Here is a 17,781-nt window from a genome sequence, read left to right on the forward strand (position 1 = left end):
ACAATGAGTTTGCCTACACTAGATGATCTGTGGTTATCACAGCAGGAACTGGATACTATGAGTCGACATGAGTTAGTATCTATATAGGAACTGCAGGTTGACAGTGCAGATGAGACCGCAATCAACCACAGACCACAGGCCACTATCTGCTGTAACAGGCTCTGCACCAGACAGCCACATAGTCCGTTTTCATGTGAAACACTCCTCAACACCATGTCAGCTAGTCCCAAACCTGAGCCAGTCACATCTGAAGCCACTGAGCATGTCCACAACGTGCAGTCTGCCATTACTCATTGAATTTCTGGTCAGGAAGCCATGCCACCACAAAGATGGGCTGGGTGCTACACTTAACCCTCAGCTGTCTGGTTCTGCTGCAAGTGAGACAACTGAAAAGAATTAGTGGGAGACAAAAAAATAAAAAGCAGAGGAAGACGAAGAGAGCGCAAGCTTGATATTGAGGAAAAGGCAGGAAAAAAGGAAACGAGGAAATATTTGCTGTTAATGTGACGTTTTCCTACTTAATGTTTGCTTTAGCCAAATGTAATGTCAGCAAGTCATTACTTTTATTTTCAGTTTTTTGTTTTCATTTGCGGCTTCAAGACTGGAAAGCAAGTAATAAGGTCAGGGCCTGACATTTTCTTTTTCCATTTTCAATCGTCCATGTGTGGATGGAAATGTTTTCTTTTTCTTAAAGAACAAAGAGAGCACAACACTGCACTGCTTTTCTTTTTGGAGCAGTACTAGAGAACAATGTTTAACCTAGAATCTGTGAGCTGATTCACTGGGGGCTGTGGGATAAAGCTGGTCTAAGATTTGAATTACTGCTCCAGCCAACAAAACAGAACTCTACGATACACAGCACCACTGTGATATCCTCTTTTAAAAGTCCCTCCTGTTAGTGCATTTATTCACCATCTGACATTGATGACTGAAATATCAAAGGAAAACATGTCTGAATTCAACCATCTGAAACAGCCTCTTCATATAATGACAAGACAAAAAGGAGAAAACCCTGCCCTAAGGCCATGTACTGTAAATCTTCATTTGGCATTGAAATCTGTGATGTGTTAAGAATGACCCTGACAGTTCATCTGCTGTACTACAGTACATCTCAACTCAGTGCTCACTCTGAGTCATGTCAAAGCCTGCTATAATTACACCTTCCACAAATCACACATCAGAGTCTGCCTCAGCCACCTGGAAATCAATGCCCGCCTTTCAGTTGCACCTTTACCCATTTAAAAAAAAAGAAAAAAAAATGTTATGTTAAAATTTTACACAACAGTTTGACATAAGATGCTGAAGTTAGCATTGATTTCATAATACTACAGTACTCTCTGAGATGGATCCCCTAGCTCACAGAATAAGTGGGTACATTAGGCAGGTCTGTTGGATATCCCCCTGAGGTTTCAGCTGCTTGTGACAGAGGCAAGAGCGTGAGAAGTTCTTTGAGTATATTCTTAGAACTGCCTCTCCCTTCTCGCCTCCCCACTCTCCCGTTTCCAGATCCCACGGGCCCGCCTCTTTTTTAGAAAGTGCCCATCAATCATTTATTTGTCAATTTCCCTGTGACACTGGAATCTGCCAACTTGATTTCACAACCGTTACATAACATAAAAAACTGGAGGAAATTAGCTCTGGTTATATCTTCAGTGTGTTTTTGTTTTTGTTCTACCCAAACACAGAAATGTACAGATGAAAGGAACTAAAGCTTGAAAACAAAAGTGGAATTTGTTCAATTTTATACGGGTTTATCTACATCTACAGTACATCTTAATGACTTTGTACTGTAGATCACAGTATGGAGTATGTTTGCTCATTTGTGTAGCATACACACTAGAGCTGTCATAATTAGTCATGTAGTGAGTTGACACAAAAATAAATAGCCGCTATTTTCATAATCTATTGACAGTTTTTTATTCCAACATCCCCGGTGTGATGTTTAGTTAGTAGATAGTAAATCCAGTATCTTTGAACATGGGGACTCAAATCACTCTGTCACCCCCCCACCCCCCTTCTCTTAAGCTATGTATTATAAGAGTAAATCTGGTGGAGGTCTTTAATAGGGTAATGTGCCCCTGTGGTCACAATGGATTCAGCACAGAAAACATTGCATGACTTTCCTTGCCCTGCATTGCTACTGTTCTGCAGCCACTGTGTTTATATTCTACCATCTGCCAAACTATCTGCATCTCCGCCTGCCTGAATGTCAGAGGTTATTAAAAATGATATTTTACAGTGAGAAAGTACTGCACTGCAGCCAGTCTGAGTCAGACAGTCCTCTAGCCTCAGTCCAAACAGGAAAACCAAATCAGGGGAGATAAAACTCCATTTATATTCTCCCTCCTGGGCATCCTGATCAGATCATCAAATATAAGCACATGATGAGCTACTGTATGGGGTATGTTATGTCATGCATAACAGCTGCAAATGTAATATTTGAAATAGTCATAGTATGATTGCGCAGCTTAATATTTCTTCTAAACAATATCAATCACACAGTGTCTGTTTGTAGCATAATGGAGAGATATAAAGAAAGCACTGACATTGATTTACACTCAAATAGAAGTTAGGGCTTTTTTCAAGTAGCCAGGCATTCCATTTTAATGACAGACAGCGAACGGCGAGAGAAGGGCTTGGACACACACAGCTTTGGGATGAGCACTAAAGCAAATGTGGTGGTCATCAATCACTGAGAGGATTTGGCCGCTTCAAGTACCCACATGAGCAGCATACAACTTACATCAATTACTGAAAAGTTTCATTCCATAAATAATTGATCGCAACGTCGAAAGTGCAACCAGAGAATTCAGAGGACTAGCCTGCACAAGTGCACTTGCATCTAACAACACATGCAGCTTTTTGGATCACAAGCTACTCGAGCTCCTTAAGCTTCACTTACACAATGAGCTTGTCTGCTTCAGCAGTGTGTATGTGACAGAGGAAAATTGGAAAAAGGATACAAAATAGGGTCACAACAGGGCAGTCAGCTGAAAAGGAAATACTTCATTGGTGCCCAAACCCATTTGTGACCTCTGCAAAAAACAACAGACCTGTCGGCCTCAACGCAGGCTGACATTAACGTGACCTGGCTGGTACATCTGAACTCCTCACTGAAAAAAAAATTAAAATTACTCCCATCAGCTCCCAAAGCAAGCAAGAGTATTCTGGTATCAGCATCTCACTGGGTTGCTTTGGATCAATGTGTTTCTATCAAGACCCTCAGGATTTGGTTTTTGTTCAACAAGTTATCATAGCGCGCGCACACACACGTTACTGACCTTTCACAAAATTTAACACACATAATGGCTAGTTGAGACATCATAGTAATTTATTTTAAATCAATCTGGAGTTCAATAAATGTTCTGTGTTCATCATACAACAACCTCTGGAGTGGATAATTGTTGGACCACCGGACACGAGTAAGCCTGCCTCTACACGTAGGTTGAGAGTTTGTAAAGATTGGGGATTGAATGACAAGAAGTCTCAGTAAGTTAATCTTTTCTATAAATACAATAAGTAAAAAAAAATATATTGTTGGAATACATTTGTTTCATACAGTTAATATGCACAAGAGGTTCCATTAACATTCAGTTCAACACTGAATTATGTTGTTAAACACTGTTGGTCTGTTGATTGCTTACAACAGAAATCCCAGTCTGTAATACAAACAGGCTGAGAAGCTTTTTGAATACGTTCAACTAAAATTAACTTCAGTCTTTTTTCCACATTTGTAGCAGAAATGAGCCCTAATGAGACCAACATGTATGGGTGAAAGAATATTATAATTAAAAAGCACACAAATCCAAGCTTGGAAAATAGTTAATTAATAGCAGCTGCAGTTGTTTGTTGCAGAAATTGGCCTGGCTAGGGCCTGACTGATAAAAATGTAGTACAAGCCCATGTCAGGCAAAAAATACTTCACAAATACAGTAAGTGGGTATATGACCAAAATAAAATTTAGCACTTTCTACATCTTGATACAGGATGTGTTTATTCTGTTTCCTTTCCCATCATATTTAACAAACATTAAGTTAATGACACCAGTGGTAGAACTACCTGACACTGTGATTGATGAGTGTATTACACTGGCTATAACGAATGCTGCTTCAGTTTTCACAACATCTTGAGTTGATGTATGATGGATGCACACAGATCATGCACAAAAAAGATATATTAAGCATATGAAGCAGCCAAATATCATTTCATGCATTTAAAAAAAGTTTGCCAACCTACAAGTATGGGAACAAGTATGCACACAATATATGTACTGCTATTGATTACCCTGAATCAAGAGAGGAAAAGTTTCAGTGTTTAATCAATGTGAAATTTTTATGGCACACCGATTACCAAGGAGGGGGAGGGCAGTTGTTGAAAAGGTCTCACTAACAAGCTTGTGTGCCCTGACCACAGCCTTCAGTCAGGACTGTGATGCCAACAGCAGCTCGATGCTACCACAAACACAATCATCAGAAGAAACAGTGTGTAACAGCAGTGGAAACCAAGTTTAACAGAGAAGCTATTGTGTAAAAAGCTGAATGTGATTCAGCACAGTACTATGTCTTACATGCCACCAGTTACAATCCTTTACATTCTTTGATTGTTTATATGAATTATCACAGCTTGATTGTGAATTAGAGGTTAGTCCATATGTCTTGTAAACATGATTTTGTCGTGAGAATTATGTGCTTTGACAAAGCTGAATCTGACTTTGAAACCTGAAAGTGAAAATGTTATGCAGGAAATGAATGTTTGATGTATTTATATCATACTAAGTAAACTCTATGGTACACAATTATATAATTTTTATTTTTTCACTTTCATAATTGTTATCTCCTCTCAGACTTCATGACCATAAAGGAAATCAAATACCTGATATCCAAGCAGCCAACCAACATTAGGCTTATGGGTCATTTATGGGAACACTATCTTGTTTGCTCTGGTCCAAATGCATGGATCAGTTTGTAAACTTGGTCACTTTTGTCCTTGGCTCGATATCCTTTCAAACAAAAACAAAAATCCATGCAAACCAAAACGCATTGCTACAATCTGAAAGAGAACAGTCTTGTCCACTTATTGGTTAAAAGATCTGTAAAGTAATAAGAGAAAACATCCTGTTCTGTACCTGGAAATATTCTTTCCGGTATGAGTGAAAAATTGCTGTGCAACTTAAAACACCACCAACGAACCTTTCAGCAGGACGCTGAATGCACTTTGAAGACAACTTCACGTTTCGTAAATGAGACATTCTCAACAAAAAGCTTGATTAGGACAGAGATGAAAACACATTCCTTAAAAGGGTCTCTTGCAGTGTTCAGACTTGCCCAAATGATCTGTACCAAGGGACGAAAAATAGACTGAATTGACTGAACATTGAAATGGACTGAACAAGGTAGGTGTGAACACAAGCTCAGGATGTTTAGGGAAAAATGTATTAAATAGCACAACACACGAAAGATGTAAAAGTTACAACATACTGTATAATAGTATCTGTATTGAGACACAAAGAAAAGACAGAAAGTAGCATGCAAATCTAATTTCACAGTACCAGTCAGGGTTTGGACCAGCAGCATTCCCACAGCTGAGAGCTTCAGTCAGTGAACTCAAGTTAGTGTAGTGTAGTTAGTGTCAGTCAGAAACACAGGGCATCACTCCCGACTACATTATCTAAATTAATAATAATACTTATATTTATGGAAATGTGTTTACATTTTTTTGGTTCCACACTGTAGGACTGTGAGGAGCATTTGGACATCTTAGGTGTGATCCCTTTTAAGCTTTGTATTATTCATTCAACTATTTCAAGTGTCTTCACACCCACAGAAATGACATTCTCACACACACACACACAGACACACACACACACACACACACACACACACCTCTGGTGCCCAATTTGCAGACACAAATGTGAATGTGAAAACCTAGTGAACTCGGTATAAGCCAGTCTATTCAGCATGTGTGCCCAGGGTCCATCTGATTTGCATGTTAAACAACAACCCCTCAAAATATGTGAATGCATGTGTCACACAAGCTCAGAGCAGGAGCAGAGAGGTTCCCTGTTCAGTGGTGTTTGGAGAGAAGGCTAAGCAAGAGGGAGGGGAAGAGGCCCATGGGTCAAGGAGACCACACTTAAACAATTGCCCAGCAGTTTATGTTCCAGGACTGAAAGAACAACAAACTCTTGGGAATCACATCTGCCATTAACACTAGTGGTCAAGCAGGCCTGGGTTAATACAGCCTTTTTAAAAAAAAAAAAAATCACAAAGTGGGCCTAAAATCCCCCCCCAGAAAATCAGTTCTACGATCAAATTTCTAAATGTGGAACCAACAAACTTTGAAACCGGCCATTTGATTAGGTACATGCTGTACCCACCTGGTACAACATGTACCTGGTACATGTTGTACCAGATGGGGCTGAACAATTAGTAGTTTTTAAATTGATATTGTAATTTAACAAACAAAGTGAGAGAGTGGATGAAGAAAGTTTAAGACAAAAACATATTAACTGCAGTGCTGCTAACTATAGTAAAAGAGAAAATGAAACAGTCACATCGGTTCACATTTTGAAACAAGAGGATGCAAAGCGGAGCAGGTGTTATGCTGAAGCAGCTACACGAGACAACACCACAAGTGTCCTTTGGCATTGAAAAAAAGTCCCACTGGGCTGCGTTTACTAAGCTGATGCTTAAAAACACATCTGCAAACACAACCTCTGAATGCTGCTTGGGTCAGCTGAGCCATTCATCAGCTGACATACACCTGTGGCTAAAGTGTGTTAGAGCATCGATTCAAACAGAGACCAAAACACTGAGTTAATTTAATGTAGTTTATTGTCAAAGTTTACTGCCTGTGTTCTAGAGAACATTTCTGCTGGCATGACAGATGGGCTACACTAGTCAGCTAAAATTGGACATCATGTTTGTTATTGGCTGGTATTTGCAGTTTTTTTTTTTAATACACCAACTATCATGTGTGGAAAAGAGGGGAGTGGGAGGTACAGAGAGAGGGCGAGATAGAAATGAAGAGAGTTGGAAGGAACAAAACTTCTGGCAAAATGGTTGGATTAATAAGCTTATCTTGGCAATTGTTGCTTAGATTTTAGTCCATACTGACATGATGGCACCAAACACTGCAATGTGTCAGCTACACATCTATGATGTGAATCTCCTGTTCCACCACATCCCAAATGTGCTTTATTGGATTGAGATCTGGTGACAGTGGACACCGAACTCATTGTATTCTTCAAGCACACCAAAAATATGATGAAGTTACCTTGAGACATGGCACGTTACCTCGCTGGAAGTCATAAGAAGATGGTTAAACTGTGGTCATAAAGGGATGGACATGGTCAGCAACAATTCTCAGGGAGGCTGTGGTATTTAAACAATGATCTATAGGTACTATGGTGCCAAGAAAATACTCCCCATACAATTACCCCACCAAGAGCAGCCTGAACTCTTGATACAAGGCAGGATGGATCAATGCTTTCATGCTAAAATTCTGACCCTACGATCTAAATGTTGAAACTCCAGTAGATAAGCAGTTTCTGAAATATTTTGACCAGCCTGTCTGGCACAAATAACCATGCCACATTCAAAGATCTGGTCTGGCCGCTGAAGGGATAATTCAGTCCTGCCAGGAATTTTCAATGTTGCAATTTCAACAATTAATTCAACCCAACCCCCTGAATTCTATGCGACCATTGCAACATCCATCACAATTTTTTAGAAAAGCTGTTATTTAATTAGGCATTTTAGGCCGCAACAATCTCAAAAATGCCAAAAAAAAAATACAAATAAATTCTGGGAGGGACTGACTAGGAAATGGATGCTTTGCTGAAAAATCTCATTTTGTGAAAACAATGCGGACAAAGTGCCAGTTATTCAACGCAATTCTGTGGTTCATTGCCCTCAAATGAAAGGTATTGTCTGCCTAAATTTAGCACTCAATAAAAACAAGATAGGCTATCGACTTCTCAACTACTCCTAAATCAAACATTTAAAAGACTGCAACACACACACACACACACACACACACACACACACACACACACATACACAATAGTCTTGGGGTTAGGTTTTTTAAACAACAACTAAATTTTTTTTTTTGTTTGTTTGACAGACGTTTTCTCAAAGTTGGAGTTTGACCTGACTGATATAAGGCAACACAACAGTTGCAGGGAATTCATATCTTCTTTTGAAGACAAAATGGAAATTTTTAGCTTAGTATCAAATTTCTTAAAAGAGATACACTGATTCAGCTGTAACACTAGCTTGCTCTTACTCTACATCTCTTCTTACCATTTGGAGCAAGACCTCAAAATTCCCTGCACTGTTTGCTGTTATTCACCCAATAGGATAATAGTGCAAAGTACGTATAAATACAAATATGGAATGCTTTGAGAAGCATTTGTGTAAATAAAATAACACAGCAGGAAATTGGGAAACCATTGTAATTTTTCTAAAATAACAGGACATGGATAAATATAAACTAGAGTTAATCTTCTGGAAATGTATTAATTCCCTGATGGTTTTCAGAGAATGTCAAAACACGTCATTTAATGACAGGACAAAAACATCCCCCCATCAAACCTTCATACCAAGACCTATTCTTTGACATTAAAAGGTTGACTCAACTGCGCCTACACAGTGGAGCGTGTCAGCTGTCCAACCACGTCTCCTGTCTCAGAGGTCAGAAGCTACACACAGTACGAGCTCAAGAATATTTTTGCCAAAAGAACGTCTGCTGGGTAAACAAATATGTCTAATACGTTTTTCAGATTTGTTTACTTTCACTTTTCTTGCCTTTTGATTTTTTTGATTCACTTAGACTATTGTAGTCTTTTATGTCTTTTTAAACGAAAGCATACAGTAAGCGAATACAAAAAAACTGGAAAATGCAAAAGCTTTAAACAATTCTGTTACAAAACATCTACATACATTTTCAGGGGTCATACGAGAATGTTCATTTTTAGTGAGCAATTCCAGCGAAAAAAAGCACTCAACAACGATGTACATCCATAGTGATTCTGTGAGGCTATATTTAAATCCTAACATCAGCTAAAAAATACTAATATACTCAACAGGTACAATGTTAAGTCAAGGCAGATGGCCGCCCACCCTGAGCCTGGTTCTGCTGGAGGTTTCTTCCGTTAGAGGTAGTTTTTCCTCTCCACTGTTGCCTCAAGGGGGAATTGTTGGGTTCTCTCTGTACATCTTTATAGTCTTACCTTTATTCTATAAAGTGCCTTGAGATTACTTTGTTGTGAATTGGCGCTATATAAATAAAGTTGAATTGAATTGAATATTTATAATGCTTCTTGGTTCCAATGGTTCTATTTTGGGGAGGATAATATTATAATCACGATGAACAAATTCATTCATTGACTTTGGAACCATCATACATTTATTGAACTTAAGAAAATGTCTTGTTACCAGTTTATGTTCTTGAACTTTGAGTAGTCTTTAGTAATTTAACTAAAATAAACCTAAATAATAAATAAATATTACAGGCTAAGCAAGACAGTTGGTTGGAGACTGTTACCGTGCTTGCTGTTTGTGGTAAGGCAAACAAAGACCTCACTTTGTGTCAACTTAATTATTAAATTATTTGATAGTAGTTCCTAGGTTTTTTTTATTTTTATTATTATTATTTTTTTGTCCTTTCAGCTTATCCCGTGACTTCAGGGTCACCACAGCGGATCATTGTCCGCATGTTGATTTGGCAATCAGAAGGCAAGAAAAGTGAAAGTAAAGTTTTTACGCCGATGCCCTTCCTGATGCAACCATCCCCAATTTCTACCGTAAATAATCAGTCCAAACTTAGGTTAGCTAAATCTACATAGCACTAAAGATATTTTAGACCAAACTGGTATACCAACTCAAGACTCACTTTACCATTTGTATGACTACAAATATTAATAATAAGAATAAAAACATAATAATAAAAAAAACTGTTTTGGATTAGTTCTAAAGATTTTTGACAAGTGCGTGATTGTCCATCAACTTTTTACTGGCAATCAAATAGCAGTAAGATTACAACTCATGTTAAACTTCTGCTAACATCACATGAAAGCAGATCACACTGAAAATAAAAAGCAAACGGTCCAGGAGATCAAAAGCTATGCTCTACTCATGGTTTAAAGCATTCAGTAGCATGCAGCCTTCGAGGCTTTAGATACCCTGAAAAACCACATCATGAGTGCCAGTCTTAAAACATATTTTGGCAGTACAGATAAATAAATTCCTTAGGATTCAGTGTGTTGGCAGGTTAATATATTAGAGAAGTGATGACAAATGTTCATAACAAAATAACCTAAATTTAGGTAGGTATTTATTGAAGAACCTGACGCCAACGTATTTTAATATTCGGTGGATTTTTAATCAAATTAATAATTTCTTAGGCCATCCAAGTCTGTGGGTGCTTAACTTGCATAATTGGAAATGTTGGCATCTGCATTTTAATAATCCAAATAATTTAAATTTTGTAATTAAATTGTTGGAAAACTCCACAGTATTTTCCCTTATAGTGGTATACTTTGATTTGAGTAACTTAAAGTATGACATATGTGTGACTCATTTTAGAGTCACTTGCAGAAGAAGATCCTGCACTCTTCTCCTCAATGGTTTGCTATATGATTGAAAAAAATGAATTCCTGACATGATTAATAACAAGTGGATGTTACTTTTGACCCCATGATGAGTTCCTGATGTACTGATGAAAGGATCCAGCCAAGTTTTACAATAGCATGCGACAAATGAAGAGGTCAATGAGGACACGAGCAGAGGAGATCATCTTCAAAGTTTTCGAGTGCTATGCTAAAGTCTCAATCTAAGAAGCCCCAGGCTCTTTAATGACTCACAAAAGGTGCATTTGATTAGAGAAGTGGCAAGAGGCAGGAGGAGAGCTGGCTCTGCTTTGTCGGTGAGACTCTCTTGACTACAATAATTCACTGCAGGTTCAAAGCTAGTAATTAATTACTCTTTCAGGACCTTTTTTTATTATACCAACAGGCATTTAGGGGACCAAACAAGATCAGGACAGGAGGGGCTGCATCCAAGTTGTGCCAACAAAGGTTAATTAATAGAAAATGTGCCACTGATTTTTTTTCCTTTTATACTTTCCTTTTAATAAAAAACACTAGCAAGAAAATAATCAGACTTGCTGTGCTATGAGAAACTGAGGGAGAGACAACAGGTTGTATTACTGTGCAACTCCTGTGTATCTACCTTACATTAGTGCATGTTTAAAAACTCATGTGCTACATGTTAATCCAGGAAAAAGGCTGAAAGGCCTTCTCTCCACTAACAGGGACCAATCCAAACTCATCCAAAGACAGAACTTTGAGGAAATTTTCAGAGACTTTCCTGCAAGTAAGCATAGAGGACTAGTATTTAGACCTAAACACTATTCAGAAGCACATCGTAAGTCTTATTATACAGCTGCAAAAATAGTGATAATAAAATAAGCTACTGTGTACAAGTGGGTAAGCCACCGTTTATATTTTTATGACCATCATTATAGCTGACAATCATGCATATGTACCATATGCCTATTTGTTTTTTTATTCTGCACACAATTTGAGCCATGTATTTGTTCATTTGATCTCAGTATTTATTGCTTTGCATTAATTTCTTTAATCAATGTTTGACTTAACTTGACTCTAATCTTTTTATTTCATGTTGGTTTTAGGGAAATATTTTGTATATACCTGTTAGAGACCTATTTGTAAATCTGTCCATGATTTAAAATAACTTACTTGATCTCTTAGTGTTACAGACTCAATCTGAATTAGTTAGTGCAGGTATTAGATCTTAGGGTGGGTGGTACAATGTGCTGGAGGATAGAGGGAATCTAGGCTGCATGTAAAGATGGATTTAAAGAAATCAAAAAAATCTGGATGAATAAAAAGGTCACAGATACAATCAATGCACTTAATATTTCATAAAAAAAATCTTAGGAAAGGCCATTATAACAACTCTTCAAATGCCCAGGGAAAGTTATGCTTTCGTGGTACATTGTATATTGATACTATACAGTATATATAGATATTACACATAAAATGTCTTGTTAATGGGACAATTTGCTAGCCAAAATAAGTGTAGTGTTGTTGGTAGCAATAAGAGTTCCAAGGAATCAGTTTTCTGAAATGGCACATGTTGCGTGTGGTACGTGGCATGGCCTACCACCAAAGTGGTATTTTTATCGAACCAGCATGTTATTTTTCCGCCTTCACACATTTAGGATGTTGGTGGCTAACCATAAATTTGACTAGAGAGGAGTGGCAGCAATTTTGGTGTCAGGGATTACTGGTTTGATCAATGAGACTGGTTGAATGTGGGTGGCAGTACAGGTGGGTCTTTTATCTGCAGACTTTAATTTAAGTGCCAAAGTCTAAAGTTGTTTAGTTGTTTTTTTCCCTTTGCTTAAAATGTACAATTCTTGGTCCTTTATTAGATACAAATATGAGAGCACCTATGTAAACAAATGTCTGTGTTTAGGCTACTGCCCAGCAAAATGATAGGTTAATTATCTCCAAAATGGCCACACTCCAAATCATCAACATCAACACATTCTTGAAGGTTTGTCAATGTAGTCCAGATAAAAACATGTCACCTTTAGTTCTTGTGAGGGCCACAGCAGCAGAAAATGGTGCTGCAAGTTTTTGGGGCTTCAATTTGGTCTGTGTGCTGCAGCAACACAATCACACACAAACACCGTTTCAGCGTAGCCTGCTTTTATCAGCGTACTTTGAGATTACATACAAAGTACTATCACCTTGACTCACTAACCTTTATTTATTCATGATCAATTTACAGAGATGCCTCTTTTCTTCATCTTCATCTTTTTCAGGAACACCTTGATGTCATTCATAAGCTTACAGACATTCACACCTGAAAGCTGCACAGTCTGACCTGTGGTCACTGACCAGCTCCACTAGAGTTGGGGCTAAGGGCCACAAGCATCTGATTTTATCCTGCTGGTCCAGATATTGAACAAGCAACCTTCCGACTAAAAACTTGTTTCCCCAACTTTCTCTAACCACTGCTCCTGAATTTCCATTACAAAATAGTCTGGTATACAGGGCTCCCTTGCCTTGGATGAGAATTAGATGTGTTGATTAGAACTTGCATGATTGCTGGAAGCATCTTTTACACCAAATAATGGTGAAATCCTTCTAAAACAGTCATTTTACAACTTCAGAGCCAACGCTTATAATTAAATCCAAATAAGCTTCTTCCTGCACTGTGAATCACACAATCATGTGCCGTTTGAACTGAGTTTAAATTTTGTTTTAAATTAGAGTCAATAATAAAAAATGAAAATCCTATAATTTAGCAAAACTTGTTGTCTCTTTAGAAACTGCCAACAAAAAGTTGTCAGTTTCTAAAGAAAACTAATAATGACATAGTTTGTAGGTTTGTATTAGTTTATATTATCAAATGACTCCTAATAGACAGTTTAGGCCTCGATAAGTTAACAGGCTGCAGAATAAGTGATTGTCTCAGGCTTAACAGTAGACTTTGCTTTGTCCGTTTTGCCAGAGCATGATATCATTTGCACTAAAAAGGCTGCACATTTTATGCAGTGTAGTTAAATGTTGAATTGCTGAAAGCTAAGACATTACATGCACTCAAATATTCTGTGATGAAAGTCGTGTTTATAGTCACTGGAGCCATCTCTCACACATTATGGTCAAAATGGTCTAAAGCAGGATTACAAGATCCTCCCATTCCTGGACCAGCTACAGTCATGGACATTAAGAGTATTTTTAACTGTCTACAAGAGCTAAACTCAGTATCCTGTGAGTGAAATGAAACACACATTTAAAGCAAACAAATTCAACACCATCACTTCAAAAAATAATAAATAGAGTAATGTGAATCATGCCTTACAAAAACTGTAGAAAAAAAGTACAGCCGACAATTTCACTAGAAATTACAACACTGGCTATGGCTGAAATTAATTATTGGGTATGAACAAGCACTATTACAGGAATCTGCGTGACTCCACAAAACAAAAATGTCATTAACTACAACCAGGTGTGTGGGCTCTCTTCTCTTGCTTCTGAGAACAATGAATCCAGCAATTCTTTTAAATAATCTAAAAAAATACTACAAAAAGACAGAAAAGTAAAAAGCTTCAAAAGAGCTGAGGGTGCAATCTGAGCCGCACCACTGCTCAACATTCACATAAGTTAATAGAAAAGAAATAAAATGGGAGCCCCCAAGCCAATTCCTTTATGGTGTAAACACAAATAGACTTCATCTGATAGGATAATACAATCCTGGGCTGTAAAATAATGTACCACAAGGGGAAGTTTGTACTTTATAATTAAAAATGAAAATACACATTATTTTGTCTATAATACAATATAACTGTCTATAGTTATAAAATTATGTTATTTGACTCTATATACGTTTTTATTGTTGAACTAAAACAGACATGGATTAATGTTACATTTATTCATTTTTAAGCAGAGTTTGCAGGTGACTGAAAGAACATAATTTTAGAACGTACCGGCATGTAAATCTCTCTGAGCATTGACAGCTTGTGACTCAGAGATCAGATGGAAATAAACATTCCCACACGTCAGCCTACTTACACAGACAAAAGCGAGCAACCCAGGCTATATTTCCACAGCCTGACACAAGAGGAAGCTCTTGCCAGTTAAAGTCAACAAGGCTGACATTACAAATCCTGCTTGGCACTGAAGCTAAGCAGCGTGATGTGTGAAAGCAGAGTAAATGGCAGCGGTCTAAAGCATTATTCTTTGTTTTCAAATACTGCTAAGAATTCATGTATGGATGGCAAGTACTCTAACGGAACATACGGTAAGCTTATGGTGTTGTACAAGTACACACTGAGACTGATGGCTTCAAACTAAGCAGGACAGCCTACTCTGCTTTATCACATCAACCCTTTCATGAGGAGAGGTTTTTGCAAATGATAGAAGTTAACAAAAGCTTGAAGGGATTCCTGCTGTAAACAGTTGGCTATTAAAAGACTCTAAATTAATATCAAATGTGATGTGTTCTCTCCCACTGGTCACACAGATTCATTCATCAGTTCAGTGTGGTTTAGAGAAATGAGCTTAAGCCTAGCAGGCAATATCCTGGCTTAAAAACAGAACTGACTGTAAACAGCCATCTGCAAGTGAGGTCAAGAATATAGGCACAGAATATGCTGCTCACGATGCACATACAGCTGGGAATTAGATCCAGTATCTGATCTGCATCTCATGAATGCACAGCTTCAGAAGGGCACATATAAAAATGGGAAGACTTGGCTGCAAGCCTACAAATAAGCACTTCAGTACATATAGGCTTCCATGACACAAGATGTAAAGCCAGGGTGAGGGTGAAGCACTCACTGGTCAGCAGCACAGGAACAGCAGTACTTCACACAAAGACCTCAACACAACGCTCTGCTCTTTCTGTTGCTGATTGGCCTGGAGGGACATAATTAAATGGCAGAATAAAAAATTGAGAGGAGCAGGGGACAAGAGATAAATAAATGTTGATATAGCAGCACAGCTCATCCATTGTGAGGCCTGGTGGAATTAAATCTGCCCAGCACGAACGGTTCTGTGCCCTCGTCCCAGAGAATAGGAACTTTCATGAAGGGACAGAACAGACAGCCAAGCTCTGTGGTGACTGTGTGGGACAGAGAAAAAGCTGAAGAAGAAAACACAGTTGAAGGCTCACATATTGCTGCTTTTGTTTAGCACTACAGAGAATCAGCCAGTGCATCCCAAAGGAAAAACCTCTTCACAAAGGTTATGATTGTTTCTGATTCAAAATGGTCGTGGGGAAAGTTATCCGTTGATAGCAACCTTTGATTTCAGTGACTGTATGTTGGTTTCAGTATTTATACAGAGGCCTCGCTGAAGCACAATGAGACACAGTTGAATATACTGTTTATTCCCCCAATTGACTGTAGCTTGCTGGTGGGTACAGCAAGAACTGAATGCCAGGAAATGAATCCCACATTTTAATATCTAATCCACTGTAATGAGCTAGATTACAGCAGCTTTCTATAGTTAAACGATGTGATTCATCCTGTAAATCTGGTGGAAAGAAATGACCACAAGCGTAAATTTAAGAAGCTAATGTACACATTTCTTCTTACTGGTGGGGAGGAGGGGAGGTCACTGACCTGGTGCCCGGTTCCTGCCAAGAGAAGCAGGAATGTAAGGTCAAACAGTACAAGACCTTCCTCTTCTCCACACACCAGAATAGAAATGATCAAATATCAAATTATCAAATAAGCCAAGAGTACATGCCACATGACTCAATGCCACAAGCCTTACAAAGGCAAACAAGTGAACTGTTGAAATTGCAGGGCTCTCCCCACATCTGGAAAATTCATTTCTGAATGGGATTCACCACAAAACGTCGTTCTGTGCTCACTTTCAAACGCTGCTCGTCTTTACAGGAGCTCTTTAACACAGGGGCCAACTGAGAGGATATGAAAATTAGAACTAGAAACATAGATGTTCCCTGACTGTAGGTAAATGGATGGAGGTTTAATTTCACACCTCCAGCCACCTCAGGTGAAGTCATTACAGCCATTAGGCTCCGAGCGTCAGAAGAAGGGACAATCAGTGAGGGACTCTGGTGATGAGCCTATTGTTGAATGAGACATGTCACACACACAGATCAGAGCAGCATGTCTTTCAGCTGTTGCCACTGAAAGGTCTGCAAATGTATGCTTTCGATTCCTGACATTCCTTCAGGCTCACATGATCACCTTAGATTGTAAGTTGTGCCAAAAAGGAGTAGAGTCAGAATACAAAGCGCACAGTCATTCAAAACGTAAATGACGAGAAGAAAACAAGATCAAAAGTTTAAACGGTCTTTTTAGCACATATGCTAAACTCTATTTTTTCCCCACTGAAACCCACACTCAGCGCTTCTTGGCATGCATCGCAAAAATAAAGGGGGGGGGGACAACATGGCTCAACTACGATGTCATCACGCAGCGCACCGCTGACTTTGGCCTAAAAACAAACAGCGCAGTGTGCAAACAAAGCCAAAGAAAACACTGTCGTACCTGGTCAAAGTCTCCCTACGGAGGTTCGTCGCTGCTTGGGGGCTGCAACCTGTCAGACCACAGGGGAAGAGAAAACAGTCACAGACACGAAACTTTAGTGCGACAGCCTCAGCCCCAAACTTTTGAGTCGGACCACAGTTGGGATTTATTCCGCCTTATTCCTGCTCAACAACAACAACAACAGCATCAACATCAACCCCCACTTTCCAAAAATCGCACCTCTTTTCCTGCCAACTTTCAGTGCCCGCTATTTGTCTCTGTGTGATGATGAATCGGAGACTGAGAGCTCTGGTTGGATAAGGAGGAAATGAAGTTTCAGGAAGAGAGGGAGGCTCCTACTGACTCCTACAGGCGTGTCCGAGCCCAGGACCTTTATATGGGACAAGGGAGCCCGTAAAACCCTGAGCCAGTTGGATTTATTAAAATCAGTTTTAGAGGTTGAACTGTAATCATTTGGCTGTTGGGGGAGAAAAGCCAAGATCTAACCCCAGAGACCAAGGTAGTGTAAATATTGTAAACAATGGTTCATTTCCTTATAAATATGTTTTAAAATACAGTTGGGAATTGTGGGCTAAGCTTCAATAAATTTTCTTAAATTAACATTTTAACATTATATGTTTAGTTGAAGAATTTATCTTCAAACTAATAAACATTGTTAAGAATAAGAGATGGATTTATGAAGCATTTTATATGTTTCCATTCCTTCAGTCCCTTTTAACTATT

The 17,781-nt window shown here is 38.6% G+C and overlaps 1 protein-coding gene across 5 annotated transcripts in view; it reads right to left on the minus strand.

Moving 5' to 3' along the window:
- Nucleotides 1-17,435, minus strand: part of tspan9a (tetraspanin 9a) — a 184,704-nt gene extending 167,269 nt beyond the window's left edge. For 4 of the 5 annotated variants that reach the window (XM_067503092.1, XM_067503090.1, XM_067503088.1 and 1 more), the window contains exons 1-2: nt 17,278-17,434; nt 17,059-17,107 (exon numbers count right to left, since the gene is read on the minus strand). The gene's annotated coding sequence lies outside the window, so the exon portion shown is untranslated. Of the gene's footprint in view, nt 1-17,058; nt 17,108-17,277 lie in introns of all 5 variants that reach the window. The other variant, XM_067503093.1, reaches the window with a different exon arrangement.
- Nucleotides 17,436-17,781: the final 346 nt, after the last annotated feature.

Source organism: Channa argus, chromosome 4 (genome assembly GCF_033026475.1).
Source record: "Channa argus isolate prfri chromosome 4, Channa argus male v1.0, whole genome shotgun sequence".
Lineage (NCBI taxonomy): Eukaryota > Metazoa > Chordata > Actinopteri > Anabantiformes > Channidae > Channa > Channa argus.